Source organism: Moschus berezovskii, chromosome 6, assembly GCF_049115385.1.
Source record: "Moschus berezovskii isolate FMDL1 chromosome 6, NW_MosBer_1.0, whole genome shotgun sequence".
In the NCBI taxonomy this organism is placed as follows: Eukaryota; Metazoa; Chordata; class Mammalia; order Artiodactyla; family Moschidae; genus Moschus; species Moschus berezovskii.
In genome coordinates, this window is record NC_142465.1 from 39,047,222 (window position 1) to 39,068,107 (window position 20,886).

The window sequence follows — 20,886 nt, forward strand, 5'->3', positions numbered from 1 at the left end:
TGCACCAATCTGATGCTGGGAGGGATTGGGCTCAGGAGGAGAGGGCACGACAGAGAATGAGATGGCTGGATGGCATCACTGACTCGATGGACATGAGTTTGAGTGAACTCTGGGAGTTGGGGATGGACAGGGAGGCCTGGCATGCTGTGATTCATGGAGTCGCAGAGTCGGACACGACTGAGTGACTGAACTGAACTGAACTGAATCTTCCTAAGGGCTCCCCGGGAGGCTCAGATAGCAAAGAATCTGTCTTCAGTGTGGGAGACCTGGGCTTGATCCCTGGGTTGGGAAGGTCCCCTGGAGGAGGGCATGGCAACCCACTCCAGTATTCTTGCCTGGAGAATCCCATGGACAGAGGAGCATGATGGGCTGCTGTCCATGGGGTTGCAAAGAGTCAGACACATCTCTCTGTGAGAGGCTAAGCACAATATTCCTAAAGGACACAGCAGATGGGAATCAACTCTACTCACAAAGAAATGACCTTTTTCATTTTTATACAGATCAGAAACCCTGTCTCCTCTGGAATATCAACTTTACCTTTTTATAACCTACAATCTTATTAAAAGTTTCCTCCCATCCCACCCCCCCCAAAACAAAAACAAAAACAGAAATACAAAGTTAAATCAAATCTTGGCCTGCAAAGAAAAAGAAAAATACTTTGAAATTTTAAAATAGCAGGTCTGGACTTCTCTGGTGGTCCAGTGGTTAAGAATCCACCTGCCATTGCAGGGGACATGGGTTCACTCCCTGGCTGGGGAAGATCCCTCATGCCACAGACTAACTGAACCCAAGTTCTGGGGTCCATTGCTGCAGCTACTGAAGCCTGAGTGCCTAGAGCCTGTGCTCCGCAACATGAGAAGCCACCACAGTGAGAAGTCCAAGCACCGCAACAGAGTAGCCTCTGCTCTCCGCAGCTGGAGAAAGCCCGCGCAGCAATGAGAACCAAGTGCAGCCAAAAATAAATTAATATGTAAACTTAAAAAAATTGTAAAATGAAATAAAATAGCAGGTCTTACTCTGCTTGTGGGTTTCCTCACCATCAGAGTAACAAGTAGGATAAAACCACCTCCACCAGAACCTAACCCAAATTCCTTTATCCCTTGACCTTTCACGAAGAAGTACAGAACTACCACATTTATCAAAAAACATTATCCTCTTCAGTGAATCCATTCTTAATTTCCTACCTTGTGAGTTTCCTTAAATGATTAATCAAGGCTTATTTAAAGTTTATCTAGATAAGATTGAATTTTTTCAAAAGCAAGAAGCATATAATTTAGGCATTAATTTATACAGAAATTCCAGAAGCATGAATATTCTCCAACAAAGCTGGCCTCTAATAGGTACTGTACCTTGAAGTCTGTCTGTAGAACTTGACTTACTTAAGCTATTGCAATGTCATTTTGCTAAGAAAGCTAATACCCAAACTAGGTAAGACATGAGAACATGGAGTTTAAGAGCTTTGCCCTTAACTGTCATAATCAAGTTGCAATTAATAGAAGTAGTAGCCACAGAGAGGATAGTAGGGAGTCTCGGTCACAAAGATGAACACACACAACTAAAAATCATTAACCACGTAAGGAAAGTAACACTTTGAAAGAGATTCAGCAAATAAACTTAAAAGTCAATACCTGAGAGTTAATAGAGTACATAAATATATTTTAAAATGCCAAGATTAATACCTCCAGAGAAGATATTATACCCACATAGCAAGAAGACCCTACAATTAAAAACAGCCAATTGGGGATACTATAAATATAAATACAAAAATTGTCATGAAGATAAATAATGTATAAATTGTCAGCAGAAGAACGAGATGATTAAAGAACCAGTTAGAAAGTGGGAATATTGAAAATTATTAAGGAATTCTTCCAGATTCTCAAGCAAGAGAGTAAAGATAATACATGAGAGAAAAATAGAGACATGGAAAATAACTCTATAAATTCCAGTATCAGTATGATGCATGTTGCAGAATAACAGGTGTTACAGACGAGGAGAAAAAGAATTGAGGAGAGGAAATAATCTATTCCCACCTAGACAGAAATCTTCAGTTTGAGAGTGTCCACTGGAGGCTGGGCAGATGACACATCACAGTAAAATCTTCCATGTCAAAGACAAACTCATACAAGTTTTTAGTGAATAGTGAAAACAAAACAAACAAACAAAATGAACAAAATATCAGGTTATCTACAAAGGAATGAGAATCAGGATGTTACACCATAAAAACCATACCTGTTTCAGAGAACTAATTTTTTTCTCCCCTTTCATCAAAAGAGTGATGAAACCTATCATGTTATGTGCTTTTTTGCCCTGAATGACAGGAAACTATACATAGTGATTAAACACTGGTGCCATGTTAACAAAATGTGCTAGAATATTTTAATTTTCTTTTTGGTTTGTTTCTGGTTGTCAGTAGCTTTGTCTATTTTACTAAGCTTTTTTTTACAAGTCTTAAATTTTTTTAATTGTAATGAAATATATAAATACATAAAATTTACCACCTTAGCCATTTTAAGCATACAGTTCAGTTTTGTTAAGGATATTCACATCATTGTGCAACAAATCTAAAGAATTTGTTTCACCTTAAAAAACTAAAACCGTGTACCCATAAAAAAACGAATTTCCTCCTCAGTCTCTAGTAACCACTGTTCTACTTTCTGTCCCTATGATTTTGACTACTCTAGGTACCTCATTCACTGCTTCCACTTTTCTCCCTTCTGTTTGCCATGAACTGACTGGATTCCAAGAACTTAGTTTTTGGGGTTTTTTTTTTTTTGTTGTTGTTGTTGTTTAATGTTGAAACCCATTAAAGCTATGACAAACCTAGACAGAGTATTAGAAAAGGCAGAGACATCATTTTGGCAACAAAGGCCTGTAGAGTCAAAGCTATCTATGGTTTTTCCAGAAGTCATGTATGAATGTGAAAGTTGGACCATAAAGAAGGCTGATGGCCGAAGAATTGATGTTTTTAAATTTCGATGCTGGAGGAGACTCTTGAGAGTCCCTTAGACAGCAAGGAGACCAACCAATCAATCCTAAAGGAAATCAGTCCTGAATAATTCATCAGAAGGACTGTTGCTGAGGCTGAAGCTTCAGTATTTTGGCCACCTGAGGCAAAGAGCTGACTCAATGGAAAAGACCCTAATGTTGGGAAAGATGAAGAAAAAAGGAAAAGGGGGCAACAGAGGATGAGATGGTTGGGCAGTAGAGGATGAGATGGTTAGACAGCATCACCAGCTGTAGACAGCATCACCAGCTCAATGGACATGAATTTGAGCAATCTCCTGGAGATGGTGGAATACAGAGGAGCCTGGCGTACTGCAGTTCATGGGATCACAAACAGTTAGACACAACTTAGCAAATGAACAATCAGGTACCTCATACAGATAAATTCACACAGTATTTGTACTTTTTTTCATGACTACCTTATTTCACTTCTCATAATGTCTTCAAAGTTCATGCATATTTTACTGTGTGTCAGAGTTTCCTTGCTCGTAGAGAAAGAATTGTGGATACAGTAGGGGAAGGAGAGGGTGAGATGAATTGAGAAAGTACCATTGACATATATACACTACTGTATGTAAAATAGATAACTAGTGGGAAGATAATGTGTAAAATAGACAAAAATAGATATAATACAGGGAGCCCAGCCTGGTGCTCTGTGATGACCTAGATGGGTGGAATGGGGAGTGGGTAGGAGGGAGGCTAAAAAGGGAGGGTGTATATATAGATCGTCATGCCTGATTCTCATTGTTTTACAGAAGAAACCAACCCAACATTGTACAGCAATTATCCTCCAATTAAAAAAAGAATTTCTTTGCTTTTTAAGGTTGAATAATATTCTATTATATGCATATACCACATCTTGTTTATCCATTCATCTGTTGAAAACTTGAGTTGCTTCAACCTTTTAGCTATTTTGAATAAAGCAACTATGAACTTGAGTATACAGCTCTCTCTAAGACCCTGATCTCAATACTTTGAGGTATGTACCAAGAGTTTGGATTGTTGGATCATATGGAAATTTTGTTTTCTAATTTCAAGGAGCTGCCATACTGTTTTCCATAGTGCCAAACCATTTTAGATTCCTACCAACAGCGTGCAAGAGTTCCAGTTTCTCTATATTCTCACCAAAATTTTATGTTTCTTTACTAGTAACCATCCTATTAGGTATGAGGGTTTATCTCATTGTGAGTTTGATTTGTATTTCTCTAACAATTAGTGATATTGAGAATGTTTTTATTTTCTTCTTGGTCAATTGTATATCATCTTTGGAGAAATGTCACATTTGTATATCTCCTTTGGAGAAATGTCAAATGTCTTTTGCCATTTTTAAAAATTGAAGTATAGTTGATTTACAATGTTGTGCCAATCTCTGCTGTACCGAAAAGTGACTCAGTTACATACACATAGACATTCTTTTTTAAAAAATTCTTTTCCAGTATGGTTTATCACAGGATATATAGTTCCCTGTGATATACAGGGATATACAAGGTACAGTAGTACCTTGTTATTTATCCATCCTATATATAATAGTTTCCATCTGCTAATCCCAAACTCACAGTCCTTCCCTTTCCCTCCTCCTTCCCCCTTGGCAATCACAAGTCTGTTTTCTATGTCTGTGAGTCTGTTTTGTAGATAATTTCACTTGTGCCATATTTTAGATTCCACATGTAAGTGTTATTACGTGATATTTGTCTCTTTTTGACTTCACTTAATATGATAATCTTTAGTTACATTCATGTTGCTGCAAATGACATTATTTCATTCTTTTTTGTGGTTGAGTAGTATTCCATTGTGTTTATCTCCATGTACACACACACACACATACACACCACATTTGCTTCATCCACTCATCTGATGGGCATTTAGGTTGTTTCCGTGTTGCTATTGTGAACAGTGCTGCTATGAACATAGGGGTACATGTGTCCTTTTGAATTATAGTTTTGTCTGGGTATATGCCCAGGAGTGGGATTGCTCGATCTTATGCTAATTCTATTTTTAGTTTTCTCAGGGATCTCCACACTGTTTTCCATAGTGGCTGCATCAACTTACATTCCTACAAACAGTGTAGGAGGGTTGCCTCTTCTCCACACCCTCTGCAGCATTTGTTATCTGTAGACTTTTTAAAGACGGCCATCCTGATGATGTGAGGTAGTATCTTATTGTAGTTTTGACTTGCATTTCTGTAACTAGTGATGTTGAGCATCTTCTAATGTCCTATTTGCCATCTGTATGTCTTCGTTGGAGATGTGTTTATTAAGGTCTTCTGCTCATTTTTTGACTGGTTTGTTTGGTTTTTTGTTGTTGTTGAGTTGTATGAACTGTTTGTATATTTTGGAGATTGAGCTCTCGTCTTTTGCATCATTTACAAATATTTTGTCCCATTCCACAAGTTGTCTTTTTCAAATGGCTTCTTTTGATGTACAAAAGCTTGCAAGTTTGATTAGGTCCTGTTTATTTTTTTTTTGTTTTTATTTCCATTGTCTTGGGAGACTGACCTAAGAAAACATTGCTCAGAGAATATTTTGCTTGTGCTCTCTTCTAGGAGTTTTATGTCTTATATTTAAGTCTTTAAGCCATTTGAGTTTATTTTTGTGCATGATATGAGTGTGTGTTCTAACCTTCTTTTATCATTTTTTAATCAAGTTTGGGTGTTCTTTGTTGTTGTTATGCCAGTATCATAATATTTTGATTACTATAGTTTTGTAGTAAGTTTTGAAATGCAGAAGTGTGAAACCTCCAACTTTATTATTTTCAGGTTATGTTTGACTGTTTGGGTCCCCTTGAGATTCTATTTAAATTTTAGGATGGAATTTTCTATTTAAGAAAAAGTGTCTTTGGGATTTTGATATTGATTTTATTGAATTTATCTATCCCTTTGGGTATATACATATGCAGTACATATATCAATATATATATTACATGAGTAAATATGTAAATATATTTTTAATGTCTTGCAATTCATGAGTATATATTTCCATTTATCAGTGTTTAATTTTTTTTTACCAATATTTTGTAGTTTTTAGTGTACAAATCTTTTGCCTGCTTGGTTAAATTTATTCCTAAGGATTTTATTCTTTTTAATACCATCATAAATAGAATTGTTTTCTTAATTTCCTTTTAAAAATTATTTATTGTTGGTGCTAATAAGCACAACTGATTTTTGCAGATTGATTTTATATCCTGTGATTTTGTTAAATTCATTATTAGTTTTAATAAGCATGTGTGTGCACGCATGTGCACACATGTGCATTACATTTTTAAATATAAAATCATATTATTTGTGAACAGAGATAATTTCACTTCTATCTTTCCAATTTGATGCCTTTTATTTCTCTTTCTTGCCTAATTGCTCTGGCTAGGACTGCCAGTACTATGTTGAATGAAAGTGATGAAAGTAAACACTCCTATCCTATTTCTGATCTTAGAGGTAAAGCTCACAGCTTTTCACCATTAAGTATGATATTAGCCCTGGGCTTTTCATATGTGTCATTTATCATGTTACTTTAATTCCTAGTTTGTTACATCTTTCTATCATGAAAAGGTGTCAAATTTTATCAAATGCTTTTTCTGCATTAATTGAAATGATCATGGATATCTCCCTTCTTTATTCTGTTAATGTGGTATATTTAACTGATGAATATTTGTATGATTAACAATTCTTGCATTCAAGGAGTAAATCCACTTGGTCATAGCGTGTAAGACTTTAAAATGTACTGTTAAATTCTGTCTACTGATATTGCTTGAGGATTTTAGCAGGAGTATTCATCAAAGATATTGGTCTGCAATTTTTTCTCCTAGTGTCTTTGTCAGGATTTGGTGTCAGTGTAATGCTGACATCATAAAATGAGTATGGTATTGATCCCTTCTCTTCAGTTTTTAGGAAGAGTTTGTGTTTAGAGAATTAGTACTAATTCTTCTTTAACTGTTGGGAAGACTTCACAAGTGAAATTTCTGGGACAGGACATTTCTTTTTTGGAAGTTTTTTGATTACTAATTCAATCTCCTAACTAGTTTTGGGTATTCAGACTTTTTATTTCTTCATAATTCAGTCTTGGTAGGTTTTATAATTCAAGAACTTGTCCATTTCACTGGGAATGTTCAATTTGTTGGTGTGCAATTGTTTATACTATTATCTTATAATAATTTTTATTTCTGTAAAATTTATTTCAGTATCCCTTCTTTCATTTACAATTTCAATTGAGTCTATAGTTCTGCAGTCTTGCATTTCTCAGTTTACAGTTCTGCAGTCTTCTTGCAGCTCTCAGGCCCCACCACTGTTTCCAGAGACCTCCAACATAATACCCAAACTAAGCCAACATTCTCATCTGTGCTCCAAGTAATGTGAGAAAGAAACCAGAACTCCAGGCATCTCCCACACAATCCAGAACATTGCAAGCAAGCTCCACCCTTTCCTTGCTGTCCCAGGGGAGCAACCAGGAATTGATCACCTTCCTCCCAACCACACCACAATGCCATGAGCAGGAGGTGGGGCAAGAGTGAATAGAAATGCCATGAAATTTCCTACCATTTTAAGTGTGCCATTTGGTTAGGCATTTGCTTGTTGCAACTTTTTAACTGGTTTCTAGAATTCTTGCAAAGCTGTTTTGGTTTGTAAGTTGTTGTTTGTTTAATATTGTGGGAGAATGAGGGTGTAGAGCTTACAATTCTTCCATCTTATTGATGTCACTCTCCTGTATAAATCTTTTAAAAATTAAGTAGCCTTATATCTTTTTTGGAAATATGTAAAAATAAACTGAATAAATAAAATTCACATCATTTAAGAGGGAAACAATTATAGTATATTAATAATTTTGTTTTTCTGGAACTCTCTTGCTTTCTCCATGATCCAGCGGATGTTGGCAATTTGATCTCTGGTGCCTCTGCCTTTTCTAAAACCTGCTTGAACATCTGGAAGTTCACGGTTCACATATTGCTGAAGCCTGGCTTGGAGAATTTTGAGCATGACTTTACTAGCGTGTGAGATAAGTGCAATTGTGCGGTAGTTTGAGCATTCTTTGGTATTGCCTTTCTTTGGGATTGGAATGAAGACTGACCTCTTCCAGTCCTGTGGCCACTGCTGAGTTTTCCAAATCTGCTGGCATATTGAGTGCAGCACTTTCACAGCATCATCTTTCAAGACTTGAAATAGCTCAACTGGAATTCCATCACCACCACTAGCTTTGTTCGTAGTGATGCTTTCTAAGGCCCACTTGACTTCACATTCCAAGATGTCTGGCTCTAGGTCAGTGATCACGTTATCGTGACTATCTTGGTCGTGAAGATCTTTTTTGTACAGTTCTTCTGTGTATTCCTGCCACCTCTTCTTAATATCTTCTGCTTCTGTTAGGTCCATACCATTTCTGTCCTTTATCGAGCCCATCTTTGCATGAAATGTTCCCTTGGAATCTCTAATTTTCTTGAAGAGGTCTCTTGTTTTCCTATTCTGTTGTTTTCCTCTATTTCTTTGCATTGATCACTGAGGAAGTCTTTCTTATCTCTCCTTGCTATTCTTTGGAACTCTGCATTCAGAAGCTTATATCTTTCCTTTTCTCCTTTGCTTTTCTCCTCTCTTCTTTTCACAGCTATTTGTAAAGCCTCCTCAGACAGCCATTTCGCTCTTTTGCATTTCTTTTCCATGGGGATGGTCTTGGTCCCTGTCTCCTGTACAATGTCACGAACCTCTGTCCAGAGTTCATCAGGCACTCATTCTATCAGATCTAGTCCTTTAAATCTATTTCTCGCTTTCACTGTATAATCATAAGGGATTTGATTGAGGTCATATCTGAATGGTCTAGTGGTTTTCCCTACTTTCTTCAATTTAAGTCTGAATTTGGCAATAAGGAGTTCATGATCTGAGCCACAGTCAGCTTCTGGTCTTGTTTTCGCTAACTGTATACAGCTTCTCCATCTTTGGTTGCAAAGAATATAATCAATCTGATTTCGGTGTTGACCATCTGGTGATGGTCAGCCTTTGACTGTGTCGATCACAATAAACTGGAACATTCTGAAAGAGATGGGAATACCAGACCACCTGACCTGCCTCTTGAGAAACCTGTCTGCAGGTCAGGAAGCAACAGTTAGAACTGGACATGGAACAACAGACTGGTTCCAAATAGGAAAAGGTGTACGTCAAGGTTGTATATTGTCACCTTGCTTATTTAACTTATATGCAGAGTACATCATGAGGAACGCTGGGCTGGAAGAAGCACAAGCTGGAATCAAGATTGCTGGGAGAAATATCAATAACCTCAGATATGCAGATGACACTACCCTTATGGCAGAAAGTGAAGAGGAACTCAAAAGCCTCTTGATGAAAGTGAAAGAGGAGAGTGAAAAGGTTGGCTTGAAGCTCAACATTCAGAAAACAAAGATCATGGCATCTGGTGCCATCACTTCATGGGAAATAGATGGAAAAACAGTGGAAACAGTGTCAGACTTTATATTTTTGGGCTCCAAAATCACTGCAGATGCTGATTGCAGCCATGAAATTAAAAGACGCTTACTCCTTGGAAGGAAAGTTATGACCAACCTTGATAGTATATTAAAAAGCAGAGACATTACTGTGCCAACCAAGGTCCGTCTAGTCAAGGCAATGGTTTTTCCCGTGGTCATGTATGGATGTGAGAGTTGGACTGTGAAGAAAGCTGATCGCCGAAGAATCGATGCTTTTGAACTGTGGTGTTGGAGAAGACTCTTGAGAGTCCCTCATACTGCAAGGAGATCCAACCAGTCCATTCTAGAGGAGATCAATCCTAGATGTTCATTGGAGGGACTGATGCTAAAGCTGAAGCTGCAATACTTTGGCCACCTCATGCGATGAGTTGACTCACTGGAAAAGACTCTGATGCTGGGAAAGGTTGGGGGCGGGAGGAGAAGGGGAAGACGGAGAATGAGATGGCTGGATGGCATCACCGACTCTGTGGACATGAGTTTGAGTGTACTCCGGGAGTTGGTGATGGACAGGGAGGCCTGGCGTGCTGTGATTCATGGGGTCGCGGAGAGTCGGACACGACTGAGCGACTGAACTGAACTGAACTGAACTGAATAATTTTGTGCTTCAGATTGTTGAGTAGAAGAAATTAAGATTTTCTTGTTTGAAGCTCCAATATTTTGGCCACCTCATGCGACGAGTTAACTCACTGGAAAAGACTCTGATGCTGGGAAGGATTGGGGGTGGGAGAAGGGGACGACAGAGAATGAGATGGTTGGATGGCATCACTGACTCGATGGACATGAGTTTGAGTGAGCTCCGGGAGTTGGTGATGGACAGGGAGGCCTGGCGTGCTGTGATTCATGGGGTCGCAAGGAGTCGGACACGACTGAGCAACTGAACTGAACTGAACTGAGAGTTTAATGCTCAGAGAAAGGGCAAAGAGGTGCCAAAAAACCCCAGTAAATATCGATGGTTTAAATAGCTATAGACCTGGGGGGCCAGAATTTAAAAAAAACTTCCACATAATCTTCAGTTAAATGCAAAGTAATAAGATACTATTTAGTGACTGTGTTGTAACATTTGGAGATTACTGAATTGGTGCTTAAGAAATTTTAGTTTGTAAAGTAGGCTTTGTACCAGCTAGGTATATGTTCATTTGCAAGAAAAAATATTATCCATCAATGGTTTAATAAATCTGGTTATATTTTCTAATATAAGAAGCCTGGAGATAGAAAGATTCAGGCTTCTGTTCATCAGTTCAATGATGTCAGAACGTGCGTTGCAATTCTTCTAGTCTTACACTCACGGGTGCTAATAAGTTCCCACTACCCCACATTCAAAGCAGGAAGAAGAGGGAAAGTTGGTGCCAGTTATCAGACTCTTTGTCAAGCTGCTGCAGCTAAGTCGCTTCAATCGAGTCTGACTCTGTGCGACCCCATAGATGGCAGCCCACCAGGTTCCCCCATCCCTGGGATTCTCCAGGCAAGAACACTGGAGTGGGTTGCCATTTCCTTCTCCAATGCATGAAAGTGAAAAGTGAAAGTGAAGTTGCTCAGTTGTGTCTGACTCTTAGCGACCCCATGGACTGCAGCCTAACAGGCTCTTCCATCCATGGGATTTTCCAGGCAAGAGTACTGGAGTGGGTTGCCATTGCCTTCTCCAGGAATACACATAAATTTCCCAGGAACCTGTGGGAGACTTCAGGTTACAGCTCATTGGCCATAACATGGTCATATGGCCTTCTTTGCTACAGAGGATAATGAGAAAGTGAATTTCCACATTTTTCAGTTTATCCTGTGAAAGATGGCAAGAGGGGAGAGAAGTGGGGTGGGACTTACCCTGTTGGGTAAGCAGATCCAGCAGTGTTTCCCCAGGGGCACTTAATGAATAAAATCTCACTTGGTCCTCAGGTAAATAAGCAAGTAATTCTATGCCTTTATTTTATCACAGACTTCCTTACTCTCCAGAGCATTCTTACAGAGAGATGCATTCACAAAGTATATTCTTCAGTGTCGATTTTAAGATGAGGCTTCCTAATTTTGAACAAAAGTACATATTCCTTTTTACATCTACTAACAATTTTAATAATATAATGACAATTTAATGAACTTATTCAACCAACATTTATGAGGTATTAACTTGATGATTTTGAACTGTGGTGCTGGAGAAGACTCTTGAGAGTCCCTTGGACTGCAAGGAGATCCAACCAGTCCATTCTAAAGGAGATCAATCCTGGGTGTTCATTGGAAGGACTGATGCTAAAGCTGAAACTCCAATACTTTGGCCACCTCATGTGACGAGTTGACTCACTGGAAAAGACTCTGATGCTGGGAAAGGTTGGGGGCGGGAGGAGAAGGGGACGACAGAGAATGAGATGGCTGGATGGCATCACCGACTTGATGGACATGAGTTTGCGTGAACTGCGGGAGTTGGTGATGGACAGGGAGGCCTGGTGTGCTGTGATTCATGGGGTCGCAAAGAGTCAGACACGACTGAGCGACTGAACTGAACGGAACTATGTGATAGTAATTATGATAGACACTGATAATTCAGAGATGAGTAAGATAAGATCCATAGCCTCAAGTAGCTCATAGTCCAGAAGTTAAAGACTCTGAGTGGATAATTATATACATATAAATTATAATTTATTTATAAAAAGAGGATTAATGATCATATATGATAGTATGTTTATCCAGCTTGATGATAACATATTCTGAGTCTGTGGATGGGGTTTCCCACATAGCTCTAGTGGTAAAGAACCAGACTGGCAATGCAGGAGACATAAGAGATGCATGTTCAATCCCTGGCTTGGGAAGATCCCCTGGAGTAGGAAATGGCAACCCACTGCAGTATTCTTGCCTGGAAAATCCCATAGACAGAGGAATCTGATGGACTATAATCCACAGGGTCAAAGGGAGTCAGACACAACTGAAGCAGCTTAGCACACATGCATGCAGACTCTGGCAAGCCTTTTGAGTTTGACAGTTTTGATAGGAGATCTAGGGAGAATTAGACACAACTCAAAGTTCCTTAAGCAAATGTCCTTTTGTAATGACAGCACCTTTCTTTAATCTTTGTATTGTCCCTGATGTCACTGAAGTCTGTCAGTCTTTAATAAGGCTAGCTTACCCAACTTGATGATAACGCAGAGGTTTGAATTTAGGTACCACGGTGAGGGACAGGGAGGCCTAGTGTTCTGCAGTCCATGTTGCTAAGAATTGGACACGATTGGGTGACTGAATGACAGCAGCTTGTGATATACATGAAAACTAAGAATGTGATCAGTATTTAGCTTTATATCTTAAAAGAACTGATGAGTTACTAGGTCTGGTTCACTTGATGTACCTGGCTTCTGAGTAGGAAAAAGATTGTGAGTCAGAACTGCACCTGGCAGCCTGAGGCACTCCCTAGTAGAGCCATGAGATCTGCTGCTCCCAAACAGACAAAAGAGAATGGTTCCACCTTTCCTTCTCTTCTTTCAGCAGCTCACAACTGCCTGGAATCATGAGAAACTTTCATTTCTTTTTTGGGGGCTAGGAATATTTCCCCCTTTGCCCCATTGGATTATAAGAGGTCACCACACAACATTAAACCTTGCTGTCCTTTACCTGTATTTGTAACTCCATATCTCTATGGAAAAGTCCTTTATTTAGAGTAGAAATCCACGAACTTCAGCCCTTGGAACAAATCCTGTAGTGTCCATGGGACAAATCCTGTAGTTGTAAACCCTGTGAAAGAAGAATGGTTTCTATATTTTCAATTAGTTGAAAAACTCAAAAGGAGGATTTCTTGTGATATGTGAAAATTATATGACATTCAAAACTCTGTCCACAAATTCATATTGAAGCACAGCCATGTTCACTTTTTTACACATTGTCTGTGGCTGCTTTTGAGGTATAATCGCCGAGTTAGAGTTGCAACAGAGATTGTATCATTTACAAAGTGTTTACTAAATGTTTACTAAAACTAAAATTTATAAAATGTTTACCTTTATAGGAACATTTTGCCAGCCTCTGATTAAGAAGAAAAATCTCCACTTCTGCATACAGAGTAGAAGTCTATAATCACACTGCTATACTTCACTGAGCAGATTGGGATTGCATATCACTACCAGTCTACCAGGTGTAGGGGCATTGGGATCATGGCACAGCACAGCAGTAATCAAACATTTTTAGCGACAGAACTGTTTTTTGGAAGGGTCTCTAAGGTCCCTCGGGTGGCCTGTAAGTTCTGTAGCTATATGCTTGCCTGAGTCTCAGCCTCATACTCTTTGTTAGTTAGTACTCTGTCATTGCTAGGAGGAGCTGTTCAACACCCAGAAGTTTCATTGTTTCCATCTCAGTAAATGCCACTGATCATAAAATGAGTCAAAAACTACATGCCACCCATGACCACCTTTTCTCTCCTTTATCCACACATTCAATCCACCACCAAGCTCTATCTGGACCATCTCCTAAATGTCTTGCTCAAGTGTCCTTATCTTGCCCTTCATATGCTACCTCATTACCCTAAGGTTACTAGCATCTGGAATCCTAGAGAATCCGCCCAATGATATCATTATTCACTCCCACTCACCAGAGCAGAAGTCACAAGCAACCAGTTGTTGTTTAGTTGATAAGTTATGTCTGATTCTTTGCGACCCCATGGATAGCCCACCAGGCTCCTCTGCCCATGGGATATTCCAGGCAAGAATACTTGAGTGGGTAGCCATTCCCTCTCCAGGGGATCTTCCTGACCCAGGGATCGAACATGCATCTTCTGCTTGGCACGCAGATTCTTTACATCTGAGCCACCTGGGAAGCCCAAGCAACCAGTATGGTCTTTTAAAAACATAAATTTGGTGCAAGATTCCCTGGTTTCATACCCCTTCAGTGTTTTCCCATTGACTGCCCCTTCAGACTTCTCTTCTCTCTCTCTGCCTAGAACCCAACCCCGGTGGTCTCCATGTAGTTCCTTTATTGAGGAGTGCTCTGTTCTCCCTCAGGGCCCATGCCCACTGTTCCTTGCCTTCTCATTCCCTTTGCCTAACTATTCCATTTATCTTTTAGTTCTTGGTTTTCATTTATAAAGTGAAATACTGTATACTTATTATGTTCCAGCCACTGTGTTAAGAACTCACACTACAGGTATAGAAAAGACACAAGTGTCCCACAGACCTTATAATCTAATAGGGGATACATATGTGAAGCAAATTATCCTCAAATAATGCATTAATTACCAGTGTGATAATGTTGTCATTTAGTCGCTAAGTTGTGTCCTACTCTGCAACTCCATGGATTGTAGCCCACCAGGCTCCTCTGCTCATGGGATTTTCCAGGTGAGAATACTACAGTGAGTTGCCATTTCCTCCTTCAGGAGATCTTCCTGACTCAGGAATCAAACCCATACCTCTTGTGTCCCCTGCATTGGCAGGCAGATTCTTTATACCACTGAGCCACATGGGCTTAAAAAACTGAAACACAGGAAGATTCCAGAGAGTAAAACAGGGACCTTAGTCTAATCTTGGGGGCACAGAAAAATCTTTATGGAAGTAATATTTAAGCTAAACCTTGTAGAATGAGTAATAATTCCCGAGATGAGAGAGAAGAAAATTCCAAGCCAAGAGAAAAGCATGTACAAAGGTCCTGAGGCTAACAAGAATTGAAAGAGGTTCCATTCCAGAGCATGAAGAGTAAGAGAAACAGCAGCTTGTCATACGCTGAAAATAGGGGAGGGTCCAGATCATGCAGGGTCTCGTGGGCCCTGTTAAGCATGTTGGCCAATTCAGATAATTTACGCTTACGTGTTTCCTTCCTCCAGAAACCTTCCTTCACTCTCCACTCTGGGTGAGGCACCAGCCCCATCCACAGCGCTGACATTTACATACGTTGTTCTGTAGTTTCTCTTCTTTGCTGGCCTCACTGCCATGCCTTATTTTCCCAGCTAGTCCAAGAGTTTCATGAAGGTAAAAACCTTGTCTGCCTGGTTCATTGCTATTTCCTCTGTGCCTGGCACAGTGCTTGGAATATAACAAGAGCTCGATGCATACATGTTGAATGAATGACCCTCCTCCTTTTTGGTCTCTCTACAATCATGGGCTTTCCTAGCGCTTCCAGTATGACGGTCACTAGCTGACGGTCACCAGCTGTTCCGGCAGTGGCCCTATTGATGGATCATTCTCCTTCATCATTGGGGTGACCTCTTGCCTGCTATCCTGACTTCCATCCTCTTGCCCCTCTAGTCCATCCTCCTCACTGCTACCTAAACTACTATCCTAGAGGAAAGTTTGGACCATGTCTTTAAAAAAATTTTTTTAACCCCTAAACACCCTCTCTCAATCCTACTGCATGCAGAATAAAATTCAAACTCCTTTGCTGCTGTCCTTAGACCCTCCATGAATTGGCCCTGACCCATTTTTCCAGTCTTATCTATTCCTTCTTTCACATGTCCTGAACTCCAGTCATAGCAGACTTTCCACAGACCTTCAGGTATGCTCCACACCGATTACTGTGTCAACCAGGAGTTCTCCTCTCTCTTCTCTGCCTTTCAACATTTGACTCATCCTTTGCCACCCACCCGAATCCTAGCATTCTGTTCTTGTAAATCTATTCCCGTAGCCCAGCGGTTCTCAAAGTGTGATTCCTGAGACCAGCAGCAAACTTGTTAGATATGGGAATTCTCAATTTCCACCACAGACTTACTGGAAAATGCAAAGGTTGGGGCGATCTGTGGCTAAACAAGTCTTCCAGGTGATTCTAATGCACACTAACATTTGAGAGCCACTGCCCTGAACATATTGCTGTATTTCTAGTTTAGGGTTTTATTTCTATTTTATTATTTTTATTTCATAGATAAGAAAACTGAGACTTAGAAAAGTACTTTTGTTAAAAGTACCCAGTTCAGAATAGAATTTTAACCCAGTCCAGGGGATCTGGACTCCATTTAGTTTAGGAGTTTAGATCACATTGAGTTATCTGGTTAGTTGTTTATTTGTCAGCATCCCTTATTAGAATAAGTAGCCTGAAGGCAAGGACCACATCTTATCTATTTTATCTCCACCAGAATGAAATAAAGTGGTAACAAAGCACCACTGTGTTGGACAGTTGAACAGTACTTCTACTACTTACACAATTTAGGGGTTCCTCCACTGCAAATCTCCCAGATTTCCAGGAGAAATATCAATAACCTCACATATGCAGATGATACCACCTTTATGGCAGAAAGCGAAGAATAACTAAAAAGCCTCTTGATGAAAGTGAAAGAGGAGAGTGAAAAAGTTGGCTTAAAGCTCAACATTCAGAAAACAAAGATCATGGCATCCAGTCCCATCACTTAATGGCAAATAGATGGGGAAACAGTGGAGACAGTGGCAGACTATTTTTTTGGGCTCCAAAATCACTGCAGATGATGACATGAAATAAAAAGACCCTTACTCCTTGGAAGAAAAGTTATGACCAACCTAGACAGCATATTAAAAAGCAGAGACATTACTTTGCCAACAAAGGTCCGTCTAGTCAAGGCTATGGTTTTTCTAGTTGTCATGTATGGATGTTAGAGTTGGACTGTGAAGAAAGCTGATCGCTGGAGTATTGATGCTTTTGAACTGTGGTGCTGGAGAAGTCCCTTGGACCGCAAGGAGATCCAACCAGTCCATCCTAAAGGAGATCAGTTCTAAATGTTCACTGGAAGGACTGATGTTGAAGCTGATACTCTAATACTTTGGCCACCTGATGCGAAGAACTGACTCATTTGAAAAGACCCTGATGCTGGGAAAGATTGAAGGCGAGAGGAGAAGGGGACGACAGAGGATGAGATGGTTGGATGGCATCACTGACTGAATGGACATGAGTTTGAGTAAGCTCCAGTAATTGGTGATGGACAAGGAGGCCTGGCGTGCTACAGTCCACAGGGTCGCAAAGAATCAGACATGACTGAGCGACTGAAGTGAACTGAACTGAACCTCTGCAAATAAATTTATTTGGAAAGGAAGAATATATTTACTACCTTTTATTATATTATTATAGGGGAAGCCCCTATAATGTGGCTCAGTGATAAAGAATCCACCTGCAATTCAGGAGACACAGGAGATGCTGGCTCAGTCCTTGGGACAGGATGAGGCTCTGAAGGAGGAAATGGCAACCCACTTCAATATTCTTGCCAGGAAAATCCAAGGCAGAGAAGCCTGGTGGGCTACAGTCCCTGGGGTCACAAAGAGTTGGAGACAACTGAACAATTGAACATATTATATCATCATACATTACATTACAGTGTACTATATTACATACATATCTCACTGTAGAAATTCATTCACCTGTAACATTCTTGATGATGAATCCTGGACTTGAATTTTAAGAACTTGATAAAAAGAAAGTGTTCTAAGGGGAAACTGATTTGTCTTGCCTAATTAGACTTTAGGATTTTCAGCAGTGCTTTACTGACTTTAATGTAAATATGAATAACCTGGAGATCTTTTAAACTATAATTTCCTGACTTAGTAGGTCTGTAGGAGGCCCAAGAGTCTGCATTTCTCACAAGCTCCCAGGTGATGCTATTGGTCTGAGTGGACCGCAGAAGAAATTTTACAGACTATCTTCTTGCAAACTGGTTCTCTAGTTTCTTCTGGCAGAAGGAGATTTAGTGTATGGTACAACTTCTTTGTGGTAATTGTAATCAAGCGTGGGTCAAAGGCTCCAGCCAATGGTTTTCAACCATAGCTGCACTTTTGAGTCACCTGGAGGTGCTTTTAAAAAACACCAGTGCCTAGGTTCTGCTCTCTGAGAACTAGATTTAATGAAGCATTGCCCTAGGCAATGAATTAAAACATGCATAAACTGCTCTTAACGTTTTACACAGCAGATCTATGACAAGTCTGCCCTTGAGAAGTTTTTCAAAATGATAAGATGGTACAATATATATTATGAAGGACTTAACATTTAAATTATTAAAAGGAAAAATAAAAGGCAAACGTTGTTTTGCTATAAAATGTGATAGACTACCTGCTTCTTAAGATGAAAACCAAACTGTAGGTCTGCTATTATGTGCATCTGTCTCTGCAGACACTTCTAAGGAAATTGTTGTTAAGAAGAATAGAATTCTTGATTACCTGCCTGGATAATGAGGTAGGTCATCATTATTTGTGTAGCATGGTGAGTTTTCAGATATTAAGCTATAGATTGGATTATGTTCCAATCCTTTATTCCCTTCTTTGTTATAGAATTCAAGACATCCAGGAAGTGCCTCCCACAAGAGTAGGGAGAGACATTTTCTTGTCTCATTGATGTTGGGCAGAACCAATGAAATGTCAGGACACAGAGACTTGAAATGTTCTTAAGAGGCTTTGGTTGGCTTCTTGTACTCCTGCCATTCCACAAGATCACACCCAGGATAGCTGAGGTTCTGACTGACCCCTAAAGATCTGGAGTATAGCTCAGACATCTGCATTTGTTGGTTATTACAAACAGGTAACTCACTGACCTCTGGTTTTGAAGGACTAGAAAGTAAAACAGATAATGCAAATGCACTTTGTCCAGTACACTTAAGATCTCGGTCCATTAAACTTCTGAAATACACTTCATCTGATGATTTTCTATGATGAAGTTGTCACTGTTTAATTGTCAAATAAGGTGGTTAGGGTTCCATGAAGTCTAAGTATTTAATACAAAGATTTATTTTGAGAATGTGATTCTTTTGTTTAAATTGTTCTTTCATTTATGAAATGATGGAGATGGTTGGTTAGCTATTTTTTTCTTAGAAAAATTAGAAGTTGGAAATTGAAAGTTGAAAAGGTTACACACATTCCTAATTTTGGTGGGATACAGGGGTGAGTGCAGACATTTTATGGTATAAGAATCCAAAAGCTAGGGAGCATCTTTACAAACAATTAACTTGACTCAGTGTGGATAAATCAAATGGAAGCAGAGGATTAGGCCATTCTGTACTCAAGGGTCCCTACCAGTGTCTAATGGGATAGGCAAAATATGCCCTAAAAGAAACCCATACTAGTTAGGTGCTATCCCTTAGGAGCATATTTTGTCATTTGTGTGTGTGTGAACTTTGTGTTAAGGTCTTAAGTGGGTGTGGTATTTCTGCAGAAATCAAGAATGGATCCGTTCCGTTCTGTCGCTCAGTCGTGTCCGACTCTTTGCGACCCCGTGGACTGTAGCCTACCAGGCTTCTCCATCCATGGGATTCTCCAGGCAAGAATACTGGAGTGGGTTACTGTTTCCTTCTCCAGGGGATCTTCCCGACCCAGGGATCGAACCTGGGTCTCCCGCATTGGAGGCAGACGCTTTAACCTCTGAGCAAGAATGGATAGACTTTAGCTAAGGAAATGCAGTGTTCACAATAAACTATCAGTTCAGTTCAGTTCACTTCAGTCGCTCAGTCGTGTCCGACTCTCCGCGACCCCATGAATCACAGCACGCCAGGCCTCCCTGTCCATCACCAACTCCTGGAGTTCACTCAAACTCATGTCCACAGAGTTGGTGATGCCATCCAGCCATCTCGCCATCTCATTCTCTGTCGTCCCCTTCTCCTCCCGCCCCCAACCTTTCCTAGCATCAGAGTCTTTTCCAGTGAGTCAACTCGTCGCATAGCTAATCATATAAAAGTGTCAAAATCACTCTTCCTAATAGTTAGTGTTATGAAGTGTTATAAAAATTATAAGCTGTTAATTCCTCTTTCTGGGATTTCTAGCTGACTGTCAAATAATAGTAATATCACCTGATGTATTTTGAGTATTAAAATAAAAAGGTTGGCAACATCTTCAGAAATGCACAGGACTGTAGAACTGAGACAAATTGTACCAGTTGGTTATGAAAGCTTCCCCTGTTTACTTTTTGGAATGGCATGGACTCCTTCAAAGCCAGGAGGCAGACGTGGTATGGCAGAAGCCCACTGCACAGGGCCAGGCAAGACCTGGTCACCTCTGTGTCATGGACATGTCACTGAATCTCTCTGAGACTCAGTGTATCTATAAAAGGAAGGGTTTAGAGAGGTGGTTTTTAATAAATTTACCAGATATGAAATTCTATGATACTGTTACATTTGTACAGTAACATCTCCAAGTGAAGAAAAAAAAATGAGGTTGTTATTGTCGTTCAGTTGCCCAGTCTCTGCGACCCCATGGACTGCAGCACACCAGGCTTCCCTGTCCCTTACCATCTTCTGGAGTTTACCCAAGTTCATATTCATTGCATTGGTGATGCTGTCCAGCCACCTCATCCTCTGATGCCCTCTTCTCCTTCTGCCCTTAATCTTTCCCAGCATTAGGGACTTTTCCAATGAGTCATCTATTCACATCAGATGACAAAATATTGGAGCTTCAGCATCAGTCCTTTCAGTGAATATTCAGGGTTGATCTCCCTTAAGATTGACTGGTTTGATCTCCTTGCCTAAGTTTGGCCAAATTTTTCTTCCCTACTTTCTTGGTAAAGGCAATATTTTTGCAAGTGAGGAAACAGAGCCATAGA